Here is a 15,232-nt window from a genome sequence, read left to right as displayed (position 1 = left end):
TATTTTTATGCCCTAACAAATTACATTTACATATTTCTACCTTGTATTCCACTAAAATATAACAATTGAAATATCATCAGTGCTGTGGGAGAGAACCTGTAAGAAGGCAGATTATGTGGGAGAAAATACTGGTAGGTGGATAAATGTGGCAGTGGGTGTCTGCAAAAATTCTTTTTTTATTGCCTCACTTACATCAGTGAATAGGAAGCAAGGCCTTCATCTAAGAGTGAAGGTGTAGACAGAGGTACTGAGTGTTTAAGGAGAGAAGACAAAGTATGATATAGTCCTCTGGAAGAGTGAATGGAATAAGCTAACACAGTAAGAGAATCTGATAACTTCAAGACCCCATTTACCATTAATGCTTATTTACCTCATATACAATAAGTCCTTATTCAGTGTTTATTAATGAAAGTGTATTTTTCCTAATTAAGGGTTACATTTCCTGATGACCCTTCATTGGCAAGAAATCAAGTTGCCTTGAACATACCCATACCATGCTATACATGACTAGTACATTTGTCAATTAAAAAATAAAACAGGTCCCAGAACAAATTACTCAGTTACTAGTCAAAAGTGTTCAAAACAAGAAACGTATTTACTTCCACATGTAGCTTGAATCCAATATTTATTTTCTGTCTTTAGTTTTAGAATAAAAATTATTTTAATAAATACTATATTTAGATTTTTCTAAACATTTTCATTCTTACAATATTGTAACACACACACACATACATATGCACTCTTACCAAAAAAGTCAAGTTCAAATCCAACTACGGGATTCCTTCAAACAGAAAGTGTCTTTTAAATAAATCTTTAGAGGCACCTAGGTGGCTCAGTCACTTGGGCACCAAACTCTTGGTTTTAATTCAGTTCATGATCTCAGGGTCGTGAGATCAAGCCCCAGATCAGCTCTACACTCAGTGAGGAGTCTTCTTGGGATTCTCTCTCTCCCTTTGCCCCTCCCCCCACTGGCATATGCTCTGCCCCCCAATAGATAAATAAATCTTTAAGTAAACCTTTAGGCAAAGATAGGCATTTTACCAATTTGGTAGAGAAACTGGGACATTTCAAGTTGAGTATAGCACGAAGAAAATATCCAACAGTTAATAAATTGGAAAATTCTCTAATAAGCTATATCTTTGTAGGCAGAAATTTACAGCGTATCTCTTCTTCCTGATAGCATGTACAAAATACATACTGAACAAAAATGTGCAGAATAAATGAAGTATTTACTTTTGCATTTTTATTTGGTTATTCTACCATTAGGCAGATATAGACATGGCATAAAGAAAGGAAAGGCCAAATTCTGACCTAATACCATAGTATGAGAATTGCAGTTACATTATAATTCTCTCACTGCATTCTAGAGAAACTTCAATAGCCATTAGAGAATAAAATAGGATTTCAACTCAGATCTTTAGAGGCAGCTATTCTTAAAAATTAATTCATTTGATAAATGTTCAAGTTTCTTCCTCACATTTTTCTATGTGAACATTTATCCTATGTGCTTTGGATGGATGTTACGAAATCTCTGAGTTCAAATTCAAAGCCCCAAGGGTTATTCATACCTGAACAAGCTGGTGAGGAATACTTAACTGGTCTCCAAATCTCTTAGGGATAATTTGAAGACAAATTCTCTACCCAAATGTTATTAATTACATATTTAGCACCTTAGGTAGCTTATTTCTGAGAGGCTTTAGAGATCAAGAGGGATATGAAAAAAAAGTGAAGAGAATCAAAGCTAAAACATCAATTTGAATTGAGTTGCACAATGAGAATTTAATCCAGTACTTTGTTGCAATGTAATCTATAAATTACCCTCTGAGGTTCACTTGCCAATTAAGAATCATCACATGGCATGCACCTTAGATGTCAGTAGCTAATTTGCATGTCTGTGAAACATTAATGAAAATTTTAAAGCTTTATTCACTATATCATAATTGGAAGCACAGTAAATGTACCAATACACAGATTTTCATTGTATCCAATGTGCTTCTTAAAAGGCTACGTTTAAATGATCAATATTTATCATTGTCTATTTGAGAGTTTGCTTCAGTTCAGGACAACATATCTGTGTTTTAGACTTTAAATTATTTTTAACATTAACCATAATTGAGATGTCTGGGAAAAAATGGTGTCTATGTGGGAGACAGAGAAGATGAGAATCAGATTTATACCCAGAGGTAGCTAGTCAGATTTGGAAGTTTAATTCAGAGTCTGTGGCCTTAGCCATAAACATGTCACCCTGGGTCAATAATTTAGTTCTAATTTTTTTCAAGTTTTTACTTTTTTTTTTCAAGTTTTTACTTTTTATTTTCTCTCCCTGAGTTTTTCAACAGTCAAAAAGAACAGTTTTGTGGGTGGTCCCTTCTAAAAGCTTAAAATGGTTGTTGATTCAAGTACAAAGGGAAACAACCAGTAGGTGCTTATATTTAACTACTGTATTTAAGTACAGTACTTAGAAAAAATACTGTATTTACATATCCAGAAATTTCATAAGCTGACAGCCTGGTGGAGTGAGCTTGCCATCAGAATTGCCATACCTGTCAGTCAGGCCCAGCCACTGGCTGATTAGGTAGCAAGCAGAAAAGCCAATTTGAGACAGAAGAAGAGGGGAAGAGAGAAAGAGAAGAGAAATGTCTGAAAATCTCCACTACCAAAGAATCACAATGATCCTTCCAACACTTATTTTTATTCTCACATCCTCAGACTTTTTGGAGTTTAGTATACCCAGAGGGGAATTCTTTCTAACGAAAAGATTTGGTTACTTTGCTTTACCGGTTGGTACTATTAATAGTGTTTTTCCAGAAAGTGGAAGCTGAGCATCATTAAAGATAAGGTCTGGGTTTCTAATTTAATGCAACAGATGTGCAAATATATGTTGACTCATTATTAGCTAATTCGTTATGTGTTTATGGCTTCTCATTCCTGACAGAATATAAGTATCTTTAGATCAGAAGTCATGCTAAGTTTGGCTAGGGTCCTCAGCATTTGCTTAATAACTATTTTTAGATTTGATTGCATTTCTAAACACTTATTCCTATTCATTTTGATGGTCTGTCTCCCCACACAATTAAAAAAATAGACATTTCAATAAAATACATACGTAAATAGAATAAGATAGTCACTGAGAAATATAACATATACACGCATGCATTCCACAGAGCTTTATATGATCAATAAATTAGACTCGGATTGGCTCTGAGCCTTCTAGTGGCCAAAGCAAAAGAGAAAATATGATCAGTTAAGAAATACACATTATTCTTGAGATTAAAATAATTTATCATAAATAAGCTATATATAAAAAGTATACACAATCAATTTGCATTGCTCTATATCTTCACTTCATAAATTTCTACATTTTAATCAATTACGTTAATCTTTATTTTTTAAAAAGTCTAAACAAATATTGGCTACTAAAAATATCTTATTCAATACTTTTTCTTCATATTAGTTTATGGGAAGGAAAACTAAATTTACAATTTAAATGCACTTATTTGAATCACTTAACCAATTTGTTTATGGTCACATCTAGTTATGAAAATTGAGTGTCAAGCTTCATCTTCTTTATTAAATATTTAGTAAGTTCTAAACTTGTAAGAGCAAACTGAACTTTTTAAACAAACTGTCTCCAAAATAAACATTGAAAATTTTCATTTTTACATAAATAGAACAGCATTCCCTCCCCTCCAGCCTCCCACACACACCCCATACATGGCACAAAAACAGAAAGAAAAAAAGAAAAAAGTGGGTAGTTTTCATTACTTAATACAAAAAAAAATTAACAGAATCAAAGTCACCATTCAAATATAACAAAGCAAAGCACTATGGTACTCTATTACTTTGCCTTATGATATGTGAAGATTAGTGCCTGAATTATTCAAATGTATGTGCCACATAGCTTGGACTTTTAAAGGTCAAAGAAGTATTCTTCAATGAAATTTATTCAATGAAACCTGCCCTTCTCTTCTTGTGTTAAGCTCTGACTCTTTCCAGGTTTAATAAAAGTTGTTCTCTCTCTCTTTACTCTTCCCCCCACTAATCCCTACATGTTTCCAACAGGAAGTCCCTTACAGACAATGTTGAAGATATTTACACATAAATTTATGACATAAGATAAAAATAACAAAAGATTCAGAGTCAACAGAGTATTTAAAAGGAAATTAATTGTGAAGAAGAAAAGAGGATCAACATAAACTCAGCAAGAGTCTGAATGATAGTATATAGTACAAATAATTCTCTATTTGGGGGTCCTGAGAAATTTCAGCAAGTGGTTGTGGAGTAATGAATGTTTGTAATTCATTAGCTACTATTTTAAAATGCAAAGCACACCATGACATCAATGATGTTCTTTTTAATCTCAACAAACAGGCTATTACAATTAAAGCACTTTCAAAATGACAGTATATTTAAATATAGATTTTGGTAAGACTTCAATATTTTAATAACAATGATTCAATAACATTCCATAATTCTATAGAAAGAAGAAAATGTGTTATAAGATTGGTTCAAAGATATATGTTTATATACACCAACCTTCTGTGAGTATTGAGTAACAGCTAGCATTTCTATCGTGAAAATGTCTTTTCCTCAGTATCCTTCAGTAAGGTTTCAGTAGATCTTTAGAAAATAATCACTGTTTACTTAAAAAAATATATTTTTCCCAAGTAGAGAAAATAATAGCATTTTAAAGTGCTTGATTTCTTTTCTCACTTTCCATCTTCCTTCAGCTCCTAGACAACAAAACAATGGTTCTTTCTTCATGTGGAAGAGTAAACTCAATAAACACAAATGGCTAGGGGGCCTCACAGCAGTGAAATTATGGCTTCACAAGGACTTTTTTTTTCTTTTTGAAGAAACACGTTTAAAAGGACCTTTTTCAACATACTTTAAAGTCATGCATATTTCAATGATATAATTAAATTGGCAACAGTAAACATTGCTGACTGATAAATGAGGCCAAAATAATTAAGTTCTGTTTTTTGTACAATCAAGATTTAGTGCAGCAATCAATCTGGGTAAGAATTTGGAGTCAGGAGACTTCAGAAGATGAACAAGCAACTAGATAAAACTGGTCATGTGGGAAGGTGATTAAATGAGTTTACAGTTTATACATAGCTGTGGATACCTTCCACGTCTTAATCTTCATTAGAACCTGGTTGATTAATTGTTCATGTGGTCTCATACTAAACTGGACATGGTATGCAAGTAGACAAACAAAAGAACAGCTTAAAAGATAATCCTAATCCTATGCACTCAATAAGCACTATTGATCTTGAAAATGTAAAAATATTAATAGATTGAAAATATAAAAGTTTTTTTTCAAAGCCAAAACAAACAAACAAACAAGAGGCTCAAATACTGCAACGGAAAAGATTAAGGAATGAATATTAAGAGTGGTAAGGGGCATGGGGGGAGAGAGAGAGAGAACACAATATACTTTCCACATGTATATTTATGGAAATGAGTATGTTGGATGCCTACTCAGGTTTCCATTTTTATTTATCTTCTACATAACTCTCTCTTCCTTCCTTAGGATAAATCACACGGTTTTCCATACCCTATTAACAACACCCTCACTCCTCATGGTCTTCCCTGTGGAATCAGACTGTGGTCAGAAAGAGGTGTTCCTATTATTTCTCCTGGGGGCTCGAACTCCAGGCTTCAGCGGACTGATGCACTTAGCAGGTCCATCAGGGAAGTCAGAGTAAAATATAACCAGGGCAGTTGGCTGTGTTAGTAGCCACTGGGATTTACAACCAGCTACAAAATATATATATAAATTTTAAAAATCCCTCTTGTCAAGAGCTTACTCTGATTAGTAGCCAGGGACCTTAGAGAAAGAAGGAATATCCTTCTCAGGAAAATGCACCTCCTTTGTAGTGGGCTAAAGAATAGACATCATGAACAGGTGATACCGCTGTAATTCAGAAAAACGGGAAAACTCAAGAGTGTCCTCCTCTCCAACAAAATGAACAAGCACTAGCTGTGTTTTGACATCTCCAACTATGGATAACCGTCTCTCTTTGACTCCAGGTACACACGTCTGCCTCCATGAATGTTAGCATGCGGCTAGGACGGGAGAGCAATGAACGTGTACACTAGTGCTCGGCCGTTTGTAGAGTGGAAATTGCACTTTGTTTTTAAAACCGGATTTTCCCCCGCGGAACCCTGCGATTCAACTCGCTGAAAACACAAACAGAACAAATACACATTCAAAAACAGAGGGGGAGGGGGCGAAAAAATAAACCCCACCCAGGAACCTTTAAGAGAAACAGGTGCTAGCTAGCAAGAGAAAGCAGCCAGTTGCCAGTAACACTTAAAACTCCATCTTCCTTACTCGGAAAACAATTTCTACGGGGAAATACGCGCCCTGTTTCCGAGGGTTTAATTCACTAGGCTGTCTCTGTGAATTAGAGTCAGATCTAAGTTTCACACTTAGGAGCGGTTTTCGGTGTCGACTACGACTGCCCTTCCAGCTCAGAGAAGTCCGTTTCCAAACTGGGTAAGCCCTTTTCTCCGAGCAGCCTTGACCTCGCTCCTCCAGGTCGTCACTTGTATCTACGGCCCCGTGAGCAGTGTCTGTGTCGCTCAGCCCGTCCCCAGGAACAGTCACCGCGAACAATGAGCCAGAGGAGGGACCCACCCAGCGAACGCCCGCTCGCCGGCCGCGCGCAAGCCCGCTAGCGCGGGACGCTCCTGGCTTCGGGGCGCCCGGTGCCCCCATCCTTTCCCCTCCAGAACCCGGGAAAGACGGCAAGGTGAGTCGTTCCCTACACCTAGACTCCCGTAATCACTCAGTAAGCCTTGCTCTCAGAACCCACCGGTTAAAGCTGCCGTATCTAAAGAGAAAATCAGAAGAGGGGGCGGCGTGGCGGTCCGACCGGCGGCCCACCCGGATGGAACCAGCCCAGCTGGGGGGTCTGGCACTCACTCAACGCCCGAGGCCGCGGCTTACTGAAATCCCGGAGGATTTGGGGTGGGGGCAAGAGGTGGGGCCAGGAGCCGTAAAGTGGCTTCCGCCCCCTCCCCCCGGCCTGGCACGGCTCCGGGATCGGGCAAGACACAAAAGATGGGTAGCAGCAGTGCCACCAACTCTGCCGCCGCCTCCATCTGCGCTGCGCAGGCGAACGCGGCGGCGGGGCCGCGGGGCCGGGTCCGCGCGCCGGCTGGGGCGCGCCCGGAGGCTGGGAGCATCCCTGGACGCCGCCGGAGCTTCCTGGTGCGCTTTGCGCGCAGCCCCCCCACAGGAGCTTTTGGCTCCGCAGATAAAGAGGCTGAGGCGTGGAGGACAAATGGAGAGGAAAGGCAGGACTTACTTGGGGGCCGAAGGCTCAGCCGGACTCCCGCTTCGGACTCGGCAGGTGCCTGGCACCGCGGGCCCAGGCGGAAGGCGCTGGCGCAGCTCCGAGCTGGGCTCCACTTGAGCGAGGACGGAAACTCCCCTTGCCACCCGGCCCCGCGGCGCGCTCCTCGCTGTCACGGCACCGAGCGACGCAGGCACGCTCCCCACTGCCGCCTCTGTCCCGGTGGGTCTCTCTGCCCTCCTCTCGCGCTTCGGCTGCTCCCCCACAGACCACACTCCCTCACCTCAGCAGCCCTCCACTCCTTCCTCTTTGACACTTCCACCGGTTACTCCTCCGTCTGCGTCCTCCCACCCCCCTCAGCCCACGTGCTTCTGCCGCTCCCTCAGCTCTAAACTTCCCCTGCCAAAGCCCCCACCTCTGCTCTGAAAACCTGAGGTCTCCAAGAGGAGGAAAGGTCCTGGGGTAGCATACAGCTGACTGACCTTTAGGTCACCCCCCGCATCCCCACCCCCGCCCCCCGCCAGACACTTGAGTAGGCAGAACCCATGATTTTGATCTTGTTAATGCGATGGTTTAGGTGTTGTGTGTTATATATAAGGATGTGTATTTTTAATAGGTCATATATCACTTTAATAAAATTTATTCCTGAGTGTCACTTAGTAATCATCTAGCAGCTATTCATTGGCCTTTGGGGCTGGACTATCAGCTCAGCTTTCTTCATAGGCAAAAAAATCCCAGCAAAATTCCGGAAAACCATCTTTTGTCCAATCCAATTTTTTTTAATGCCATTTTCTACTGAGAGCTCATCTCCTTTTTTTTTTTTTTTTTTTTGCTGTTGTTATAGAAATATTCTGATACTCACTTTTCTCTGTTCCTGCAGACAAAATTAGAGATTCCTTTCTAAGGGCTCCCCTCAGCACTCTGTTCATATTTCCATGATAGTTCTTTCCACCCATGTGGTATTCTCTCTCCATGTGACTGCCTTTACTACTGGTTCGTAAGTTTCTCCAGGCAGAAGTTTGTTATGCCCTAACTTTATCAGCAGCTTCTAATGTAATCCTCAGTACATACTATATGCTCAAAAAACTGTTCAGGGAATGAATGCCCTTTAAATATGATACAAACGTTAGTGGTTTTATATCCTATTTAAAGGAATGAAGCCTTCAATCACATGCTTGTCTGAAGCTCAACCAATAGGTCATGTTGAAAACTAAACCCTTTTCACATTTGGCTGGGTGATTTCTCATACATTGTTTAATGTAATCCTTAAAACAAGTCTTCTTTGTACATTTTACCCACTTTTTCTAACTTGTTGAATGTCACGACGTTAGAAGCTCCTAAGCATCCGAGCTGGGCTCCACATTTCTCCAGACTAGCACAAGCTGCATGGGGTTGGCATTCTTACCACACTATCATCCTGCCCTGACTGCCCAGTGCCACATGCTAAAGCTACCTACTAGCTCCATGGAAGAGACTGCCCAACCAACCTTTTCCAAAGTAGGATTTTTCCCTTCCATTGTTCTCTCCTGTAACTCTTGGGCCTCTTAAGTCAGAGCTCTAAAAACAAACAGCAAAAACAAAAACTTCTCTAAACTCAGACCTCTTATAAGCACTTATTGTCTTAATTCTTACCAAAAAAAAGTTGCTTTGTTTTTTTGTTTTGTTTTCTTTTTCATATATCTTGGCCTCAGCTATCCTGTGTCTTACACAGGGATTTATTTCTTTGGTTCTTCCACTGAAATAAAGAGCAGCTAACAATAAGTTAGAAACATCATCTAAAAGCCAGTCATTACTCTGAGCACTTTGCACATGTATTAGTTCATTTAATCCCCAACAACTTTAAAAAGTAGAGACTATTTTATACATGGACAACAGGCACAAGGGGGGGGGGCGGGTCACGTAGCCAGTAATTAGTGGAACAGGGGCTGCATTCCTGACAATCTGCCCAGGGGCTGCTCTCTCTCCGCCTTCAGTGATTGCTTGTACCTAAGAGATGTTAACAAATACTTCTAAATAATGCATATTTATTCCTCTACACTTAGCTTAATAGCAGAAAAAAGAGACCAAAAGTCATGAAATGGGCAGAACTTCAGGTTATCAAGGACATATGATTGGCCCCAACACCACTAGAACTGTTTTCTTTAGTGGGATCAAGGACTCTGCCTCTGACATGTATTTGAAATATGAGGAGAATACAATCCAGGCTCATGACTTCAGGTGTGTGTGTGAGATAACCAAGACTTCAAGGTTGAATTCAGATCTTTCCTCACAATCAGTGAATGACATCCCCAGCTAAACTGACTCCTGGCTAAGCCCACCTAAGCCAATTTGTGTTCTTCAGGGACCCTGCTCTGTGTAAGGCACCCCCTCAGTCCCTGTGGCAGGCTGAATAATGGTTCCCAAAAGACATTCATGTATTAATCCCTGAATCCTCCAGTGTTCCTTATGTGGCAAAAGTATGGACTTTGCTGATGTGATTAATTAAGGATCTTGAGGTCGAGAGATTGTCCTCATCCTAAATGCAATTGCCATGTGCTTATAAGAAGCAGCGGGAAATTTGACACTCAGAAGAGAAGGCAACACGATCACAAAAGCCAAGATTGGCGTGATGCAGCCACAAGCCAGGGAATGCCACCAGAAGCTGGAAGAGGCAAGAGAGGAATTCTCTCCCAAGAGCCTCCTGAGAGAGCATGGTCCTACCTACATGCTGATTTTGATCCAGGAAAAGTGATTTTGGACTTCTGGCCTCCAGAAATGTAGGGAAATAAATGTATGTTGTTTTAAAACCACCAAGTTTGTGGCAATTTGTTATAGCAGCCAAAGGAAACTACTACAGTCCCCAAATCTAGAAGATGACTTTCTGTACCTAGGGTTGAAATAGATGTCCCAAGCAGTTGCTCAGTCCCCTCTTCTGTGGCTGACAGAGACAATCAAGAGAGAAAGAGGGGGGCATTTGACCCCCAGCATAATACTGTATAAAAGCCCTACAATTTAGACTTTGTCATTATCTCCAAATAATAAATACATGAAATAACTGGGATACACTTATACAATTTAAAGTAAACTTGAACTTTTAAATTTGTTTCCCACTATTTGACCACACTACCTAAAGTATATGATAGCTTAATATTAAAATATATATGCTATCATTATGTAGTGAATGGTAAAAATATATCCTCATTGAGTTAGAAGTGTTAATTCGTAAAATGAAAAAAAGATATAAACACTCCATAAACTTTGTAACACTTTTTGGAATTTTCTCAAGTTTTGCTATATTTGGAATCTCAGAACAAAGAAACAAACAAAAAATGTGTTAAGAACTTTGATAAATTAGCTAAATTTTTCTTTTCTTTCTTTTTTTTTTTTTTGACTAGGCCTACCTACCAGATAAAATACAGGACACCCAATTAAACTTGAATTACAGATAAATAACTAGTAATTTTTTAGCATAAGTCCACATGCCATGCAATATTTGGGACCACAAATCATCTCTATTTTGAGACCTGTTGTTAGCCATGCATTATTTGGGATTTGGGGACATGCTTATACTAAAAAGTTATTTATTGTTTATCCAAAATTCAAATTTAACTGGGTGCTCTATATTTTTATTTGCCCAATCTGACAATTCTATTTTGCATTTTCCCATTCTTCTCCCTTCCCCAGAACCTCCACCTCCCCCCTCAGTTTTCACTAGGATTAATTTATGTTCACTTAAAGCAAGGCTAAAAAAATATATATATATAACCCCTCACTGCTGGCCTAAGTTCTGAAGCCTTGTTTCACATAGAAGCAGGAAAATGATGTGAGTCTTCTAAGGTTTGGTCATAGAGCATAAATCTAGCCCACCATTAGGGGATTTCCCATTAGATGACACAGTGTTAGGCATGCTACTATTTATCATACAAATAGTAGATTGGATTAAAATGAAGACTTGTTTTTTTTTCCTTTTGAACTACTTTCCATCACTCACAGGCCTTTGGATTTAGTACAATAACTCTGACCAGCAGTAAGCAAATATTCTTTGCTCTTTTTCCACCCTTTCCCCTATGATCTCTGGCAGCAAGATGTATAGTAGGTGGGCTGGGGGCAGAAAGGATCATTGGTGTGGCCTGTATTAGAAACATGAGCAGGACAAATAAAGCAAGTCAGGTAAATCACTAAGTTATTTGCAACTTAGTTTCTTCTGAAGAAGAAACAGAACACAAATCTGTATTCTACATACTTTATATCTCACTTGTATTTATATCTTTTTTAGACATCTAACATTCTCCACTTCAAATTAAAATTATCTGGAGACATAAGAGTCAGATTTGGATACCAGTACTTTTGCTTTCTAGTTGAATGAACTTGGCAGATTTTTAATCTCTTTTAAAGATTCTCAAGTGAAAACAGAGGGATAGCTAACAATAATCACCACATAAAGTTGTTATGAAATTAAATGAGAAATATCTGTAAGATGTTTCACATAGAGCCTTCTATAGTTTAATCAATCAACAAATGGTAACTATTTTTTGGGCCTTACCTGATACTATCAATCCGTACAATGCTTTATTCCCCAGACATGTCTCCTATAATAATGTGCACATATTAAGTGCTCAAAGTGTATTAGCCAAATCAATGGACAAATGGATATAAGGCAATTTATATGAAAGTACTGTGAAATTGATAAAGTGCTATAGGATTTTAAGAGGTTAGTCCTAATAGTAATAATTAATAAGTAGTAACAGGTAACACCACTGGATCTTTGATTCTGGCTCAGCTTTGAGAACTGCTCTGCAAGAAATGTTTGATGCCTAACCTTTTTCATCAAAAAATTCAACTGGGAGAGAGACTGCCTACAGAAAAGTAGCATCTCCTGATCAATGGAAAATGTTTCATTTACTGCTTTGTTCAGTAAAAATCCCCTATCTTCCTTCCAAGACTTTTCACTGTATTTCTTTTACTGTACCCACATTATTTTATTTAAGTTTGACAGAGACCTCCCCTTTACCCCAAAAAAGTGATTTTTATTTGTCTCTCCCTATCAGAGTGGAGTTCAGCAGGCCACAGCCAACGTGGTAACCCCACAGTCGTGAGGGATGCAAGCTCCAAATTCCCAGAACTGCCTCTTGACTGATGATGGCTGTTAGGACTCCAGTAATCACTTGTCTCTATGCTAGAAATAGAGGGGAAAGGTTAAAGGGTAGAAGGGTAGAAAGTGAGCCCCACTGCTGAGTCAACCTTCTTGAAAGACCTTTCCAAAGCTCTCTGCAATGATTTTCACCTGTTCTGGGTGCAAGGAGAAGCTGGGAAATGTCACTGTTAACAGGACACACTGCTGCTTAAATACAACTAGGGTTCTGTTACTCAGGAGAGAGAAGAGAATGGATATCAGGCAAATAATGAGCAGTGTTTGCCATTGACCTCTCTACTTTTCCCTTTCATCTTTATCTTTTAAGTCTTCCTTTGTTACCCAGTCGGTGACTCCTTGAACGTTCTGTAACCTGAATAATTTCCTCTTCTCTTTTTGTGTGCCTTTTTCACTATTTCACAAATCCACTGCTTTGTCTTTTATGTTATCCATGCAGTCTTTTTCCTATTTTTATATTGGTTACTTACTTACCCTAAAGTTCTTCAGATATTTCATTTTTATTCAATTCTCAACTGCTCATACTCTCCACTATTTTCTCTGACTGTTGCCCAATTCCTCTCTTTGACTCCACAATCATTAACTTCATGCATTTTTCCACATTTACTCCAGATGCTTTCAGGGCCTTTGGTCCTTTGTGATCTAGAAAACATTAGCTTGTGATATGATGCCTGGTATTTGCTTCAGAATAATTCAGTGTTGGGAGGGAGCAAAAGTCAGTGGTATACAAATGAAACAAGATTAGTCATCTGTTAAGATTACTGAAACTGGGTGATGGATATGTGGGGATTCATTACATCATTACTTCTAATCTTGTGGATATTTTAAAATGTATATAATAAAAAGTAAAGAAAGAAATTATTGTGGGGCACCTGGGTGGCTCAGTCAGTTAAGTGTCTGCCTTCAGCTCAGGTCATGATCCCAGGGTCCTGGGATCGAGTCTGACATCGGGCTCCCTGCTCAGCGGGGACCCTGCTTCTCCCTCTCCTCTGCCATTCCCCCTGTTTGTGCTCTCTCAAGCTATCTCAAATGAATAAATAAAATCTTTTTTAAAAGAAAGAAAGAAAAGGAAAGAAAGAAAGAAAGAAAGAAAGAAAGAAAGAAAGAAAGAAAGAAAGAAAGAAAGAAAGAAAGAAAGAAATGATGCTTGAATCTCTATTTTGCAGACTCTCAAAGTATGAAGTCCTCCCCAAAATTTCTTCAGAAAACTTTGGGAGGCTTACATTGTGTTAGCCACTTCCCCTTCTCGGATTTTCTCTCACATTGGTGTCACTCTCTATCCCCATCTTCTCATATATAACTGTCTTTTCACCAAATTACAAACACACATACACATTCCTTTCATACAAAGTAATTTGAATAAGGTAGTCTTTGTGAAGTGCTATTGGCCATATGCAGGGTTTACATCATATATTGCATAGCTGTATAAAAGAATACCTTTCTCTTCATTCTTTAGAGCTATGTGTGGTCTTTTAACTTCGTTTCCTTGAGATGTAAACAGTTTTGTGCAGTTTTCTGTTCCTCCACCCTTCTGTTTTTTCCCCCTGCTAATTGAAATACAGACCTGAATTTCAGAGCCTGATCAACCACCATGGACCATGAGGCAAAGCCATTAGGTGGCAGAGTGTCAGGATAGAAAAAGCCTGGGTCCCAGAAAACCAGAGGCTACCATGTCAGTTCTGGACTGTCTTCCTTTGGTTTTGTTTATGAATGCAAGAGGAATAAACATCTATCTTATTTAAGCAATTGTTGTGTTATCTGTGTTTTTTCCATTATGCTGTCAAACCTAATCCTACCTGACACACTTACCAAGGAATTTTCTCTTTTCTAAACAAGTGCATTTCTGAGTGCAAGAGAAATTCTACTGCCAGATATTAATAACTTTTTATCACCTTATAATACCTAATTCCTGTATCCATTTCCAGGTCCAGTGATAGAACTTTTCTTCTCTCCTTGACTTGCTATTGTCTAAACAAATATAATAAATAAAAATATATTGCAATGGTAATTTCTAAGTAGTTTAAATATTAAATCAAAAGAAGAATATGTTGACTCTTTTTAGTTGTCTATTATTGCTAACAAATCATTCCAAAACTTAGTAGCTGAAAATAACAATGTTTCATTATTTGTCACAATTGTGTGGGTTTATTGGGGTCACTCAGATGGTTCTTCTGTTCCACACAGTATGGCTGAGGTCCCTCACGTGGGTACATTCAGCTGGAAGATCTGTTGTGGCTGGAACGTTCACCATGGCCTCTTACCTCTAGGGCTTCCCTCCATCTCGCCTTTCGTTACTTTGTTGTCTAGCCTAAGCATCTTTAAGCATCCAAAAAGGGGGACTCTGAGAGGAAAAGCCCTAATATGTAGGTATTTATTAAGTCTCTCCTTGCATAATGCTTGCTAATTTCCAACTGGCCCAAAACTGCAGATGACGAAACTGAGTTTTAGTAATTTATCCAGAGTCATGGATGTAGTCAGTGGCAGAGTCAGGATTAAAACTAGTTATGCTGATTCCACATCATGAGAATGCAATTATGGCTGGGGCTGCAGGGCTTAGAACTTGATTATTGTCTATTTTACATATGTAAGTTTTGGCTCTCCAGTTATTTCCAATTAGAAAAACTAAAGGCAACATATTATGCAGCTTTGCAGGGTAAAATCATGAGTGTGTTTTGAAATTTATAAAACATTGTACAAATGCTAAAAATGTGAGAGCTGCCTTATCTTAGTGTATCCTCCACAGTGCTGGCTGAGAGTTGCTGGGTCACACATTAGCTGCGCGTGGTGTGACTCAATG

This window comes from Mirounga leonina, unplaced genomic scaffold, assembly GCF_011800145.1.
Source record: "Mirounga leonina isolate KUSES-001 unplaced genomic scaffold, KU_Mleo_1.0 Mir_91, whole genome shotgun sequence".
Taxonomy (NCBI): Eukaryota; Metazoa; Chordata; class Mammalia; order Carnivora; family Phocidae; genus Mirounga; species Mirounga leonina.
This window is presented reverse-complemented; position numbering follows the sequence as displayed.